This window comes from Heteronotia binoei, chromosome 8, assembly GCF_032191835.1.
Source record: "Heteronotia binoei isolate CCM8104 ecotype False Entrance Well chromosome 8, APGP_CSIRO_Hbin_v1, whole genome shotgun sequence".
Lineage (NCBI taxonomy): Eukaryota > Metazoa > Chordata > Lepidosauria > Squamata > Gekkonidae > Heteronotia > Heteronotia binoei.
The window spans coordinates 2598464-2614571 of record NC_083230.1 but is presented as its reverse complement, the minus strand read 5'-3'; the positions used below and the strand labels follow the sequence as shown (position 1 = coordinate 2614571).

Here is a 16108-nt window from a genome sequence, read left to right as displayed (position 1 = left end):
CTGGGGTGGAGCTAGGGAGAGGGGGGAAGCGGCGCCGGGGAGCGTGGCGAGCCGCCCCGCAGCTGCCGCCTCTGCTCCGCTCGCCGTGGCTGCTCCTCCGAGATGGGCTCAGCATGAGCCCATCTTGGAGGAGCAGCCACGGCGAGCAGAGTAGAGGCGGCAGTGGCGCAGCAGCCTCGCCCGCTCCGCCTCTGGGATGGAAGCGGAGGGGGGGTGGAGGCGGGCCGGGAGCGTGGCGAGCTGCAAGTCCGGGTCCTAGAAGGGCCCGGATTCGCGGCTCGCCATGCTCCTGGCCGGCCTCGCCCTCCCCTGCGCTGCTGCCGCCTCTTGGCTGCTCCTCCGAGATGGGCTCAGCCTGGGCCCATCTCGGGGGAGAAACTGCGGTGGGCGGGGAGGGGGCGGCAGCGGCGCGGCGGCCTCGCCGGCTCCAGGATCCGGCGGCTCGGCGCCGTTTCCCCCCTCTCCCCCCGCTTCCATTTTTGGGGGGAGCGGGGGAAGAGGGTGGAAATCCTGGGGTCCCCCGCCAGGGCGGGAGGATTGGGAAGCCTACCCAGAAACCGGACTATAAAAACTGGTAAACCCCTGGTGTGAAATCCACTCTGCTACTAAGAGGTCTTGCTTTTTAGGTGGTCTTAGGCAAACCACTTCTTTCAGCCCTGCCTCACCTCATATCTGTGAAATGGGGTGAAGATAATAAAGCAGTGCAAGTAGACATGAAACAAACTGCATATCTTAAGGTGCTCTATAAATGCCAAATAGTCTTCTTTTCCATTATTATTTCCACAAAGGTACTGCATGAAAATCTTACCTCTCCACCTCTTCAGTTCCCAAATATAAACCAGTTGATTCTTTCACTGACTGACTGAAGTCACCAAACCCTCTTCATAATATATCAGTGACAAATCTACTTGCTACGGTAACACTGGGGTGGATCCATTCAACTAGTGGAGTCACTTTGCTTCAACATAAAGAGCCTCAGCCTTCCCATGACACAAGAGACTTGCAAGATGGAAGACTCCTTTCCCTGGAGCAGAATAGATCCACCGGTTCCAACCCAATATGTGAAAGTCAAAGTTGAATGCAAGCCAGTAAATAAATTGTTGTGTACTGCCTCTTTGAGAGACTATCCCAGTAGGCCTCAGAGCAAGCAAGAGAGTAGGCAGGACGCAGTGCTTCTTTTCTCATTCTCCCTGCTAGCAGCCATCAGGAGTGCAGGGCCTACTAAAAATCCGCAGAAAGAGCCCAGGACAACCCTGGCTTAGAGCTCTGGAAACAGCTTAGTTAAAGTATTTGTATTTAGAGTTGTCAATTCCCAGTTAGGGACAGGGGATCCCCTGGTTTGGAGGCCCTCCCCCCACTTCAGGGTTATCAGTAAGTTGGGAGGTGGAGTTGAATGTCCACTGGGCACTCCATTATACCCTATGGAGACTGGTCCTCATAGGGTATAATGGAGAATCTGTGGGTGTCTGGGGCTCGGGGGGTGTTTTTTGAGGTAGAGGCACCAGATTTTCAGCATAGCATCTGGTGTCTCTCCTGAACCTCCCCCCCCCCCCCCAGTTTCAAAAAGACTGGATAGGGGGTTAAATTCTATAAGCCAAAAAAGAAAGTTACCCTCTCCTCCATTATTTCCAATGAAGGGGAGGCATTTAAAAGGAGTGTGGTCCCTTTAAATGTGATGGCCAGAACTCCCTTCAGAGTTCAATCATGCTGGTCACACCCTTGCTCCTGGCTCCACCCCCAAAGTCCCCAGATATTTCCTGAATCGGACCTGGAAACCCTATTGCTATTCCTTATTCCAAAAGTCAAGTTACCTACACTTCAGTTACTGTTAATAAAGAGGACTTCAACCAAACAGAACTGGGTGTTTGCTGTTTGCATCACTACACAAAATAAATAGAAGATGGGGCAACCAACAAACTTGAAAGGATTATGTTTAGTCCTATCTAGTAACTTATAAATTCACAACCTTGCTTCCTATGCATCATCACAGGATTTAATCTCTGCTTCCTTCTGCGCAATCAAGGCACACATGTACCATAGCTCCATATTGTTGAGGTTCTCCACAACAGAACCTCTTGATGCTGCAATGGAGATGCAGCTCATAGAACCTCTGGCATCTACAAGTGGATTATGTGTTGTTGTCTGTCACACTGATTATTATAGCATTGAGTGCAATCCTAACCAATTTTTTAAACCACAGATTTAACACTGTATTCAACACTGTGTTGAAACACAGATTCAACATCCCTGCCTCTTCTGTTAAATCAAGATACGTACCCTGAATTAAAGTCTGACCAGATTCCATCAGATGATCTAAGTGCCTTTTGTCTTGGCTGTAGGTTGCATATATTAAAGGCATGGTGCATTGGAAGCAATTATTCACCCTGGTGGCAGGAAGTAGTTTACAACCATATCAGTTTAAGAAATTCTAGCTGCATTCATATTAAACCCACCCAACGAAAATCCAAACCTAGGATCAGGCTTCGCTTGCCAACTAAGCATCCCAAAGTGACTTTTTGTAGAAACACGAGGCCTTACCTTAAAAACAGCTTAATTGGCTCTTATGAATAAAACAGCAAAGGGCACTTCGTGCAATGACAGTGGATTTCATTGTCTCTTTCTGCCCTGACATTTTGGTTTCTAGGAATGCCACATGTCTCACTGTATTGACTCCAAAAGACCATTCACATCACTGAAACGATGAGCAATTAATTAGTTTGGAGAGGCTACAACCAGATGATGAGAAAAGGCTTTTAACACTGTGTTGCCGGATAGCATCCATTTGAAACCATGTTGGGCAGCAGCAACCGTTTTAAAATCAACAGTCTCATAAATATCTGCATCCCATAACCTCTATACATAGATAGGGAAATGAATGAAAGACTTGATCAGGCATTGGGTGGGACCTTACTTTCAAGGAAGCTGAAAACTTTAAAAAAAATGTGTTTGATGTGCATTTAGTCTGTTGAAAATATCACACACACCCTTTTTTGTCAAGCTAAGCCTCTCTTTTGATCACTTTGAAAATCTGGTTCTAGTTCAAAAGAAGCAGTTTGGCATCTGTTCAGTGGCAGCATTTGGCATGGTGCCCGGAGTGGTAGCTATCAATACATACACTGGCTTACTAAGGCCTATTATTCATGCCAGTTTACTGTAGAGAATCTAAGCAGTCAAGATTTTAAGCTTGACCTCAGATTCTATGCCTGCAGTATGCACAATTCCTTTTTCTAGCATATTTATTCTACAGCCCAGAAGAAATACACCAGGCTCTGTGCTGCCTTCTCATGCCACCTGGATTAAACTGGGCAGCATGAGAAGTCAGCCCAGCCAGGCTTGCTGTGTGTGAGAAGAGCCAATGGCTCCCAGCAGGCGTAGCTCAGTGTTGCCTCCTCTTGCCACCTGCTTGAATCTGTGTAGTAGGAGAGGACAGCCCAGCTGGATTTGCTGTGTGTGCAGGGAGATTATGGCCCCTGGCTGTCTTCTTGCGCTACTAGGTCGAAATCACGCAGCAGGAGAGAACAGCCTGGCTGGGCTCACTGTGCATGCAGGGAGCCAACCTCTCCCAGCAGATGCAGTTTGGCACTGCCTTCTCATGCCACCCAGTACAAACCAGGCAGCCAGAGAAGGCAGCCTAGCAAGGAATCTTTTTTTTTTAAAACATGCAGCTTGAGACTAATGATGGTCTCCTATCGCTAAATTTATGCTGCTTGAAAATTTTTTAACGTGGGTTGGGAAGTGGCTTACAAGGGGTGAGGACAGGGTAGAGAGAAAATCTGAGGGAATCTGTATGCTCTTGACTTACTTTCAGTTCAGAAGTGAAGCAAGGGGAAAACTGCCACAAAATCACTGGAGAAACAGCAAATGGAAAGTAAACGAAGCGCTGAAGGAAGGAAATGAAACTCAAAATGGAAAAGAAAACCTGACAGACATGGACAGTGAAAGCAAGGCAAAACATATGTGCATGATAGCCCTAGGTCTTAGATCTGGAGTCCTCATCCTTTTCAATCCTCTGGGTGCCCTTGGTATTCTGAGGCAAGGCAGAGTGTGAAAATACAAAATGGCTCTCATGGGAGCAGGAGCCAAGCACAAAATGAAGGAACCACACACAAGAGAAGCCGAAGTGCGGGGGGCAAGAGGAGGATTCTTTTTAATACACTGGGAGAGAGCAGTGAGAATGAATAGGCAACGGGGCACTTCGATGACTAAGGAGTAAAAGAATTACTAAAGGATGACAGACAAATGGCAGAGAAGCTGGATGCATTTTTTGCCTTTGCCTTCACTGTGGAAGATTTGCGGGGGGGGGGGGTGCTTACCCACTCCAGAACTGCTGATTTCAGGAGAGGTATTGAAAGACCTGAGTCTGTTTGAGGTGACAAGAGAGGAGGTTCTACAACAGATGGACACATTAAAAACTGAAAAATCACCAGGCCCAGAAGGCTTATGTCCCAGAGTTCTGAAATAACTCAAATATGAACTTGTGGATCTCCTGACAAAAATATGCAGTCTATCACTAAAATCTGCCTTCATTCCCAAGGACTGGAGGGTAGCTAATGTAACCCCCATCTTAAAAAAAAGTTCCAGAGGAAATCCAGGAAATTGTAGGCCCATCAGCGTAACGTCAATACTGTTTAAGTTGGTGGAATCCATTATTATTAGTAGGCCATTGATGAACAAAAGCTATTGAGGAAGAATTAGCATGGATTCTGTAAAGGAAGATTTTATCTCACTAACCTTTTAGAGTTCTTTAAGGGGTGAACAAACATGTGGACATTAAATTTTTCATCAAAGTAGGGTTGCCAAGTCCAATTCAAAAAATATCTGGGGACTTTGGGGGTGGAGCCAGGAGACTTTGGGGGTGGAGCCAGGAGACATTAGGGGTGGAGCCAAGATCAAGGCTGTGACAAGCATAATTGAACTCTGAAGGGAGTTCTGACCATCACATTTAAAGGGACAGCACACCTTTTCAATTCCTTCCACAGGAAATAATGAAGGATAGGGGCACCTTCTTTTGGGGCTCATAGAATTGGACTCCCTGGTCCAATCTTTTTGAAACTTGGGGGGTATTTTGGGGAGAGGCACTAGATGCTATACTGAAAATTTGGTGCCTCTACCCCAAAAAACAGCCCCCCCAAAGCCCCAGATTCCCACGGATCAATTCTCCATGATTTTCTATGGGAATAAATCTCCATAGGGTATAACAGGGTTCCCAGCAGACATTTCCATCCTCTCCCCCGCTTTCTGACGAGCCTAAAGCGGGGGAAGGGTCTCCAAACCGAGGGATCCCCTGCCCCCACCTGGGGATTGGCAACCCTACATCAAAGGCTTCTAATTAAACTCAGCAGATATGGGATAAGAGGACGTTCTATTGTGGTTTAAAAACCGCTTAATTAACTGGAAACAGAGAATGAGTATAAATGGGCAGTTTTCACAGTGGAAGGAAGTAAGCAGGGGGGTACCTCAGGGGTCAGTACTAATTCCTTAAGCATTCTTACTAACAACAGTCAAGATAAGATGCTGCTGTTGTCTGACAATTGGGGCTATAAGTAAAAAGCCAAAGATTCCTTCCATGGCACAATTCAAAAGATCTAAGAGCTGTAGCTAGCCTCTAAAACCAGATTCTGCATCTCCTCCAATTTATATACTCTTTCCCAAGAGAATCACCCAAAAAGTAGGTTTGACCCTAGTCCTACTTGAATGGGAGTTCACCAAGGAAGTCAAGGGTTGTTATATAGAGGCAAACAATGGCAAACTTCCTCTGTCTGCCCCTTGCTTTGAAAACCCTATGGGGTTGCCATTAGTCAGTTGCAACTTGATGACACCCTTTGCCACTAAACCCCATTAAATTTAATGGGATGTATTTCCCAGTAAGCATGCTTAGGGCTTCACCTCTGGATTCTCAGGAACAGCAGACTTCAATGTCATATCATCAACTGCTTTAGAACTGTTGCCAGATCTCAAAAGCAGTTTACCTTTCCCCTGTAGTGTGGGATGGCTACTGACCTAGAAATAGGTCCAAAGCCTCACTAGTATTATCAAACTAGCTGCCAAATTCTCTGGATAGTGGGATGCAAGTAGATTTTGCCAGGTTACCAGCAGCCACTGATCATCCTTCAGTATATGATGACAATCTTACGTTGTTCCATTATCCTCTGCACAACTGCAGGGGTGGGATGTGGTGCTTCTACTGCAACCACAGATGATCAGTTCAGTTCTAACTACAGTGAGCAGACCTCCACATTTTTACAGCAAGTCGAACTCCTCCCAACCGCACCCCAGAATTCAACCACTGTTAAACCATCTAATAATATAGTTAAGCTTTGCAAATCTAGTTCCCCGGCTCATTTCTGCTGGACTCCAAATGGAGCAAGATTTATTCAAATGTACAATGAAGGAAGATATTTGCCAAACTATAACTCCGTCAGCTGATTCTGCTACCTGTGAAACCAGCTGCCATAATAAACATTTATTTCCATAAAATTCTGTAGAATAATGAGAATGTTAGCCACAAAGCCAGGAAGAAAAAGGGGGGGGGGAGTTCAAGACCACCACAGGGGGCAGGAGGAAGTTCAAGAACACCACTTAATCTCCTTGAAAGATTGGAGGCTTCTTTTTCCCCATTTTTGGAAACTCTTGAATACAGAAGCAGAGAATCTGCAGTATAAGGGAAATAAAAAGGGCTGGTTCTCCAACCAACTAACAAAGCAATTGCTTGTGGCAGAACAAGGGGCATGCCAAGGCCCTGCAGGAACTCAGTTCACTATCAGTAACACGGGGAGTAACTGACATCCCTTCCTGCACCACCACCTGCTGGATTCAAGCCAAGCCCCAGTGGCATTGCCACTCAGTAACCCAAACTCAGGAATGAATGGATATATCTGCTTAGAGCAACAAATACCTTGACTCAAATTTCAGTAGAAAACACTGATGAAGAAAAAACATAGAATATTAGCATAACTGTTGGAATACAAGCTATGTACATTCCAGCCATTATAGAGTTAACTGTTTGTTTACCTGATAGAGGAAGTGATGTATTGTAACCTAAACCCAATTGTAAGCGGAATCTTTCTTTACCCACGAAAGATGTGAACACAACATTGGTCAGAAAGGATGTTAGGTGTGAAATGCTTTGATCTTGTATGCAAGCTGAATCGCTCTTCTTCCTGGCGAAATGCTCTTTGGGAAGAAGAACTGTGAGACAAAGGGGTTGTAGCCATGTAGAACAGACATGTTAGACTAGCTGGTATGCTAAATTGTTTTTCTGTTTTATCCCAAGTACCCTATCCTGATGTTTTCTAGTAAACTTTATGTCTTTTGATAAGCTTAAGCCTCAACTCCAATTATTGCCACTCCAAGCCTCTGAATTTAACATGTATTTCCCATCAAAATGGTAGCAGTGGAGCATGGTTTATATTGGAGTTTGGCATATTGGAAAGTGATTTTTTAAAGTCAGAACAGGCAGACAGTGAAAAGTATTTTAAAGTTACCAGAAGCTGTTTGAAAAGGCTGCATTTTTCGTTATTGGAAAGATCGAGAGGAACAAAGGACCCTAATCCCCCTTGATTGCCGCCGCTGAGTGAGAATCTGCATTTCAATTAGAAGCTGGAAGCACTGCATTCCTCAAGGGCCGCATTCTCCTGCTGAAGCCTGAATTCAAGGATGTCTGACACACAAGAGGAAAATCCTTCAACATCAGATGTTGTAAGGAACGACGCCCAAGGAAACACAGTGACATGTGTCGTAAGTAATGATGTGATTAATGTTAAAATCCCATGCTTAAATGCAAGCAATTTTAGATTCTGGTCGATGAAATTGCAACTGCTCCTTTGTGAAAAAAAATGCTATGAAGCAGTTTTCAATGAAAATAAGGATGAAATCCCAGATTTTGATATTAAAGATAATCGTGCAAAATTAATAATTCTGAATGCCATATCAGAACAGGAATCTATTCTAATCCTGGATTGTGGCGCAAGTGCAGAAATATGGAAATTTTTAGAAAAGCAATCATTTAAGCCTTCTATGACTCAGAAAATATTTCTCAGAGAAAAACTGTACAGTTTTAAGATGAATGATACAGATTCAATGGCTACCCATCTGAATCAGATAATGGAAGTGGTTTGAGAGCTTAAGAGAATTGGAACCACAGTGGAAGATGAAGAAGTAATAGCTGCTTTATTTAAATCTCTTCCTAAAAGCTATAAAAGTACTGCATCCTTGTTGAGGATGAGAGAGAAACAGGAACTTGACTACATTATGGAATACTTGAAAGATGAGGCCAGAAGGAGGGAACTTTTTGAAACGGAGAATAAGATGTCTGTACTTAGAGTGCATCCTGGGAAAAATGAAATTATATGTCATTTTTGTGGCTTGAGAGGACACTATCAATATTCTTGTAGAAAGAAATTAAAACAAAATCAAAATGCAAATGCTTCTACTGGAGCAGCGACACCCAATGGGCAAGTGGAGAATAGCAACCAACAAAAACGTGGTTTTAAATCTGCAAAGTCAGCAACCAAGGCTAAGTATGTGTCTTATAGGAATCCCACATATGCAATTACTGAATCAAATGCAAATCTTGAGAATCATTGGATGATAGATTCTGGAACATTTTCATGTCTGTAAAGATAAGAAATCTTTTGTGGAACTGGATGAGGACAACTGTCCTAAATTAGAGCAAGCCAATGGACAAATACTGAAAGTTGAAGGAAATGGGACTGTAATCTTAAATGTTATGGATGAAAGTAAAGAAATTAAAAAGGTTACACTAACAGAGTGTGCATATGCCCCTGAGGCAGTCAGCAAACTAGTCTCAACAAATAGAATTATCAGAAGAAAGCATGAGATTGTACACAAAAAGGAAAATGGAAATATTGTTGATCATGAATCTGGAACTGAATTTATGCTTGATGTAGTTGGTGGTCTTCATTATCTAAAACTTGATGATGATAATGTTGTTGATGATGAAAATATTTCTGATGTAACAAATGCTGTTGGGCCAGTGTATAATACAATGCAATCTGTATGTAAGCATAAATCATTTCTTAAATGGCACATAACTATGGGGCACCGCAGTGTGCAAAATGTGCAAAAATTGTTGAAAGAATGTAATGTTGATGTTATTGATTGTGATCAAATGCAATCTGGCTGTGATATATGTTTAAAGGCAAAAGGTACTGTCAGAACTTGTAATTTTCCTGTAGGCTGTTAGCTTAAGCGACTCCATATTGAAACCAAACACTAACCCAGGCATCTTTACCCAAGTAACTAACCAGCCTACATTTTGTGTATGCCTATGCATTTCAAACAAACTGTGATCACTGAAGGGTGACAGATAGCCCAGGGTCAACATCTGCAGATGGCCTTTGAAGCCAGGCCGGCCCGAGCTTTTCTCAGCGGGATTCCATCCTCCCTGCCTGATAACAAATCCTGAGAAACAGACTGTTGTCTCCACCCATGTGAAAGATCGTTTTATTGCTGTCAACAGAATCGCATAAAGTGTATCCAATGCTAGCTTTCATTATCAGTGTTATTCTGTACCTTCAGCTCTGTAGTTCTCAATAAACGCCTATACTTTTGCAACTAAGTCTTGGGCCTTATTTGAAGTTCTGCCAGTTCTGACATTATAACACTGATCCCTTTGTTTTGGGACTTATCCGAACTGGCAACCTGGCTGGATGGCAGCAAAGGCTCCAGACGACGGAGAGCCCACTACCCCAATAGAGGACAGACCCTTGGAGCCCGGGGTGACGGCGGTGAGGCACAAGATCCGAGACCCGGCTCTTTTCTCCACGGACGGCTTCCCCTCGCGGAGCTGGAGCCCGCAAAAGTCCACCAAATTAATGGACGAGGTGGAAGAGAGGTACAAGGTGCTCACCGGCGGAGCAGGGGGAGACAACTGGGACGGCAACGAGTATCGAGACCCTGGGACAGGGGACTCCGCGCAAGCACTCCGCAATGAGCTGTCCCAGTGGGTGAGAGAGATCCACGATCAGGTCCACGAGACCCGCATCATGATGACCGCAGAGATGCAGCTGCAACTAGGCGTGCTCCGCAACCAGACCCACGCCCTGCAGGCGGCTGTACCGGCAGGACCAGCCGGGCCTCTGGGTGGGGGCCCCGCACCCCCTGGGCTGCCCGCCCCGGGGGTCCCTGCAGCGCCAGTTGATGGGAGGCAACCGGGGGGACCCCCCGGCGGAGGAGGGGGGGCCCCGTCGGACCGCCCGTTCCCAGGCCTCAGGCCCCAGCCGCCCGGGTACCCCCAGCAGCACCGGCAGCCCCGGCCGCACCGGCGGCACCGGTCGCACTCGCAGCCCCGGCCGCACCAGTGGTCCCAGCCGCCCCAGCGGTTCCAGCCACGCCCGCAGTACCGGTCCCACCACAACCGCAACCGGTACCGCAGCCGGCGCTACCCCCCCCGGCCGCCCCGGGGGGGGGACGGTGGGAGACCGCACGAGCTCCTGATCACGTTCGATGGAGACAGGGACGAAGTAGAGTACTTCACCATCCAGTGCAACGATTTCTTCACGCACTGGGGAGGCGGCTACCCAACGGAGGCCAGCCGGGTAGACCACATAGCATCCCGACTGAAAGGGGCCACAAGGAAATGGTACGTGGGGTTGTACACCGGGCGGAAGCCCAAGCTGGCCACGGTTGCAGAATTCCTCCAGGCGATGCTGCGGCAGTACGGGGACCCCCTGGGAGAAGAGAAAGCCACCGAGGCCCTCCAACGAATCGAACAAGGGAACCGTACAACCTGCGAATACGCCACCGAGTTCATGGCCCACTGCACCGCGGTGAGAGGCTGGAGCGAGCTAATGAAGTGCTCGGCGTTCAAGAATGGGCTGAACGCGAATATACTCGACCGGTGCTATCATCAAGGGAGACCCGACACCCTAGTGGGGTGGATTCAGCTGGCGGGCGAGGTGGAGACGAACCTGCAACATGTCGGAATGCGCCGGCAACAGCAGTTGGGGAAGAGAGGAGGAAAGGCAACCCCGACCACGCCCAAAGCTGAGGCAAAGAAGCCACTGGCGACCTCCACACCAACCGGGGGCGGCCGGAGGTGCTTCAGGTGCGGGGACCCAGGGCACCTCGCCGCCAACTGCCCCGCGAGAGCACCGGCGGCCACTCCGACACCCAAGCCGTCCGCGGGCACACCAAAGAAGGGAGGGAGCCGCGCCAAGGAGCCCAGTCGGGGGGCTGTCGCCACATCCATGGCGATTGACGAGGAAACTATAACTATTGGCGAGTCGAGCGAGGAGTCATGGGAACCCGAGTCGACGGGAAACGACAGCGACCTGCTTTAATAAATGCCGCAAAGCAGGTCCGAGAAACGCCGGCACCGATGACGGTGAGAATTACCGGGGAACTTTTATTTATGGCAGTAACCCTACTGAACCCCCACCTGAAACGCTTCATGCACACCCGTGCTCTAATCGACTCGGGGTGCACTAGAGACATCATGTCTCCCCGCCTGGTGGAAGCCCTTGGGTTAACCAAATCCCCCCTGCCCCGCCCCATCCAATTTGAGCAAATGGACGGGTCAGTGATGAAAGGCGAGCCTTGCACCGAGGAGAACCAAGTGGTGCCAATGGGGACCGAAAACCATTGGGGGATAGAGGTGTTTGTAGTCGCCCCCTCGTCCTCATTCGACCTGGTAGTGGGGGCGGGCTGGCTAGCGAGACACCAACCAGACATACAATGGGAAGCCCAGATTGTACGCTTCCCGGACTGGCGGTGTGAGCACCACCACTGGCGGGAGGAGTGGGGGCCCAAAGCCCCACCACAAAATGAGCGGCTATGCTTGACAATAGAAGAAGTGAGGTCGATCCCCAGAGAGTACCGGGACCTAAAAGGGGCTTTCAGTGAGCGGGAGGTGGATGAGCTCCACCCCCACCGCCCCACCGATTGCGCCATCGAACTAATACTGGGGCAAGAATTGCCAAAAGCTAAGCTGTACTCGATGGGTTGGGCGGAGAAGGCAAAACTAAAAAAGTTCATAGACAAAAACTTAAAGCGGGGTTCCATCCGGCACGCCACAGCCCCCCACGCAGCCCCCGTGTTGTTTCGCAAGAAGAAGGATGGAAGTTTGAGACTTTGCACAGATTTTCGCGGGATAAACAGGATTTCAATGTCCAATGCCTACCCGATCCCGCTGATAAAAGACCTATTAAACACTGCGGCAGAGGGCAGGGTGTTTACAAAGCTCGATTTACGCGATGCGTACTTCCGTGTCCGAATAAAAGAGGGGGATGAGTGGAAAACGGCGTTTAATACGCCGATGGGACAGTTCGAGTATTTGGTTATGCTGTTCGGGCTGCAAGGAGCGCCGGGAGTGTTCATGAACTTTATTAATGAAGTCCTCCGGGAATATTTGTACAAGGGGGTGGTGGTGTACCTGGATGACATCATTATTTACTCGAAGGACCTAGAGTCACATGTGCCGTTGGTTGGGAGAGTGTTATCTACCTTGTATCAGAACAAACTGTATGCTAAACTGTCAAAATGTGAATTCCATAAAACGGAACTAGACTACCTGGGATTTAGAGTGTCGGGGGAGGGACTAGCGATGGACCCCGTGAAAATACAAGCGGTGCTAGATTGGGAACCGCCCCGAACCCGACGGCAGCTACAATCATTCCTCGGGTTCGCAAATTTTTATCGCGGGTTCATCAAGGGGTTCGCACAGGTCATGTTACCCCTCACTGAACTCCTCAAAACCAAGGGGAAAGGAGAGGAGGCAAAAAAGCCCGGGGCGCGCCTCGCCTGGTCACCCGAGTGTCAGCGCACCTTTGACAAACTGAAAAGGTTGTTCACGAGCGAACCAGTACTAGCCCACCCCAATGAGTTAAAACCATTCGTGGTGCAATGTGACGCCTCCAATGTCGCGGTGGGGGCAATATTAATGCAAAAAGACGAGGGGGGGAGCTCCGGCCATGCGCCTAAATCTCCCACAAATTCTCAAACGAGCAGAGGAATTGGTCGGTTTGGGACAAAGAGGCTTTTGCGGTCACGTTCGCCCTCAAAACCCGGCGGTCGTGGCTAGAGGGGGCCCGAGTCCCGTTCGAAATCTGGACGGATCACAAAAACTTGGAGGCACTAACTGGCCGCCGCAAACTAACGGCCAAGCAAATCAGGTGGGCCGGGTTCTTTGCAAAATTCGACTTTGTGCTAAAGCACATCCCCGGCACCAAGAACTTTCTTGCAGATGCGCTCTCACGCATGCCCCAACACGACAGCCAGAGAGAAGAGGTGATAGACTCTCTGATTCCACCCACCCAAGTAGCGGGGGGGGGGGGTCACCACCAGGCCGGGGAAAACTACCGGGCCCCCAGAACTGAAGGGAAAGGAACGCTTCGTGGCCGAGACGGAGGCGGAGGGAGGGAATCGGCCCGAAGGGGTGGAAAAGGGAGAAGGGGGGCTCTGGTACCACAACGGAAAGATCTATGTGCCCAAAGCCCTGCGCAAAGAAGTGCTGGAAAACTGCCACTCAGGCCATCTAGCGGGGCACTTTGGCTATGTAAAGACACTGAACTTAATCACCCGACAGTTCTGGTGGCCCCAAATGAAAAGAGATGTGTCGGAGTTTGTAAGCTCCTGCCCGGAACCTTGACCAGTTCCGCGGGGCCTGCAAGACTGCTCTTTTTAGGCAAGCCTATGCTGATATCTGCTGAGTTGCTAAGAATAAGGAGCCGCCATCTACTATACGATTATGGAACCATCTAAACTGGCAGAACCAGCGCCAAACAAGTTTACTGCTGCCAGATTTATTCTATGTAATGAATTATGTATTTTAAATATTTTAACTTAATTAACTGGTTTTTATTTTTAATTTCTTTAATTGTTAAATTTTAAAGTTTTATCCTTTGTTAAATATGTGAAATGTTGTTAGCCGCCCTGAGCCGCCTAGGCGGGGAGGGCGGGATATAAATGTAAATATAAATAAAATAAAAATAAAATAAATAAGACATGCATCATGGCCAAACGGAGGGGGGGAAACCACCGGGTCACCTAGTCCCCTTGCCAACTGCGACCCGGCCATGGGCGGTGGTCTCGATGGACTTTATAGTTGAACTACCCCCCTCGCAGGGGAAAACGGTGATACTGGTGGTGGTCGACACCTTTTCCAAGCAAGCCCACTTCATCCCATGCAAATAACTTCCCACCGCCAAGAAACTGGCCCACCTCTTCTTCAATCACGTGGTACGCCTCCACTCGTTCCCAGATAAGGTCATTAGTGACCACGGGCCACAGTTCGTTGCCAACTTCTGGCGGGAGTCTTGCAAAATCGCAGGGATAGAGCAGGGACTCAGCTCCGCCTACCACCCACAAACGGACGGACAGACGGAGAGGGTGAACGGGCTTCTCGAACAATACCTTAGATGCTACATCAACTTCCAGCAATCAAACTGGGTGGAGCTGTTAGCATTTGCCGAGTATGGCTATAACAACAGCCTGCACAGTTCCACAAAAACCTCCCCCTTCCAGATAGTAAACGGCTATGAAGGCAAGCCATTTCCCTACCTCCCCTTGCCGGCAGGGGAGCCCAAGCCGACCTCCTGTCAACAATGGTGGGAGGGAGTTCGACGGGGATGGGAAGTGATCCAGGAAAACCTGGAGAAGGCCAAGGAGGAATACAAATGACAATTTGACATTCCCCCCAGTGGGAATTTAAGGTTGGTGAGAGGGTCTTCCTATCAACCAAGAACCTCCCCCTACCGCAAGCTTGTCGCAAATTGGCCTACAAGTACTTGGGTCCCTTCACAATAAAGAGGGTAATCAACAACGTGACAGTGGAACTAGAACTGCCAAAACTGTTAAGTAAGATCCACCCTGTTTTTCATTGCAGCCTTCTTCGCAAAGATCCTGGGGCTACATCCTGGCACCCTCGCTTTCCCGAGCCACCTCCTACACGAGTGAAGGGCCAGAGCCACCATGAGGTCCAGGAGATCCTGGACTCCAGGGTTCAACAGGGGGTTCTGTACTATCTGATTCGCTGGAAGTACTTCCCCCCGAGCTGCGACGAATGGGTCAAGGCTAGCAATGTATCCGCCCCGCAACTGCTCAAGAAATTCCACCTGCTGTACCCACACAAGCCCAGGGCGAAAGCTTAGGGGGGGCAGTATGTCAGAACTTGTAACTTTCCTGTAGGCTGTTAGCTTAAGCGACTCCATATTGAAACCAAACACTAACCCAGGCATCTTTACCCAAGTAACTAACCAGCCTACATTTTGTGTATGCCTATGCATTTCAAACAAACTGTGATCACTGAAGGGTGACAGATAGCCCAGGGTCAACATCTGCAGATGGCCTTTGAAGCCAGGCCGGCCCGAGCTTTTCTCAGCGGGATTCCATCCTCCCTGCCTGATAACAAATCCTGAGAAACAGACTGTTGTCTCCACCCGTGTGAAAGATCGTTTTATTGCTGTCAACAGAATCGCATAAAGTGTATCCAATGCTAGCTTTCATTATCAGTGTTATTCTGTACCCTCAGCTCTGTAGTTCTCAATAAACGCCTATACTTTTGCAACTAAGTCTTGGGCCTTATTTGAAGTTCTGCCAGTTCTGACAGGTACTGCCCCAAGATACACGGGCAAAAATACTGTACACAATGAACAATTTCTAGAGATAGTATTATCAGATATTGCAGGGCCAATCAAAGAATCGGCTGGTGCAAGCAAGTACTTTTTAACATTTATAGAAGCTAAGTCAAGATATGTCTATGTCTACTTAATTAAAAGCAAAGATCAAGTATTTGGCAAATTTAAGTCCTCTGTTGCTGCTGTGAGAAATAAATTTGGCAAAGTTCCAGAAGTATTGCTCACAGACAATGGAACTGAATACAGTAGCAGTGAGTTCCAAAGGTTTATGGAACAACAAGGCATTCAACATAAAACTACTACACCCTATTCACCACAGCAGAATGGTGCAGCTGAGAGACTGAACCGTACAATTATGGAAATGGCCAGATCAATGCTAATGCAATCTGGACTGCCAGATTATATGTGGGGTAAAGCCGTAAATACTGCAGTTTATTTGCATAACAGAATTCCATCCAAAATGACTAATAAATCGCCGTTTGAGATTTGGTATGGCAAACGATTTGGTTTGA

At 47.9% G+C, this 16108-nt stretch overlaps 1 protein-coding gene across 1 annotated transcript in view; it reads right to left on the bottom strand.

Moving 5' to 3' along the window:
* The window catches only part of SEMA3C (semaphorin 3C), a 381732-nt gene that overhangs the window by 341355 nt on the left and 24269 nt on the right, over positions 1-16108 (bottom strand). The window lies entirely within an intron of this gene.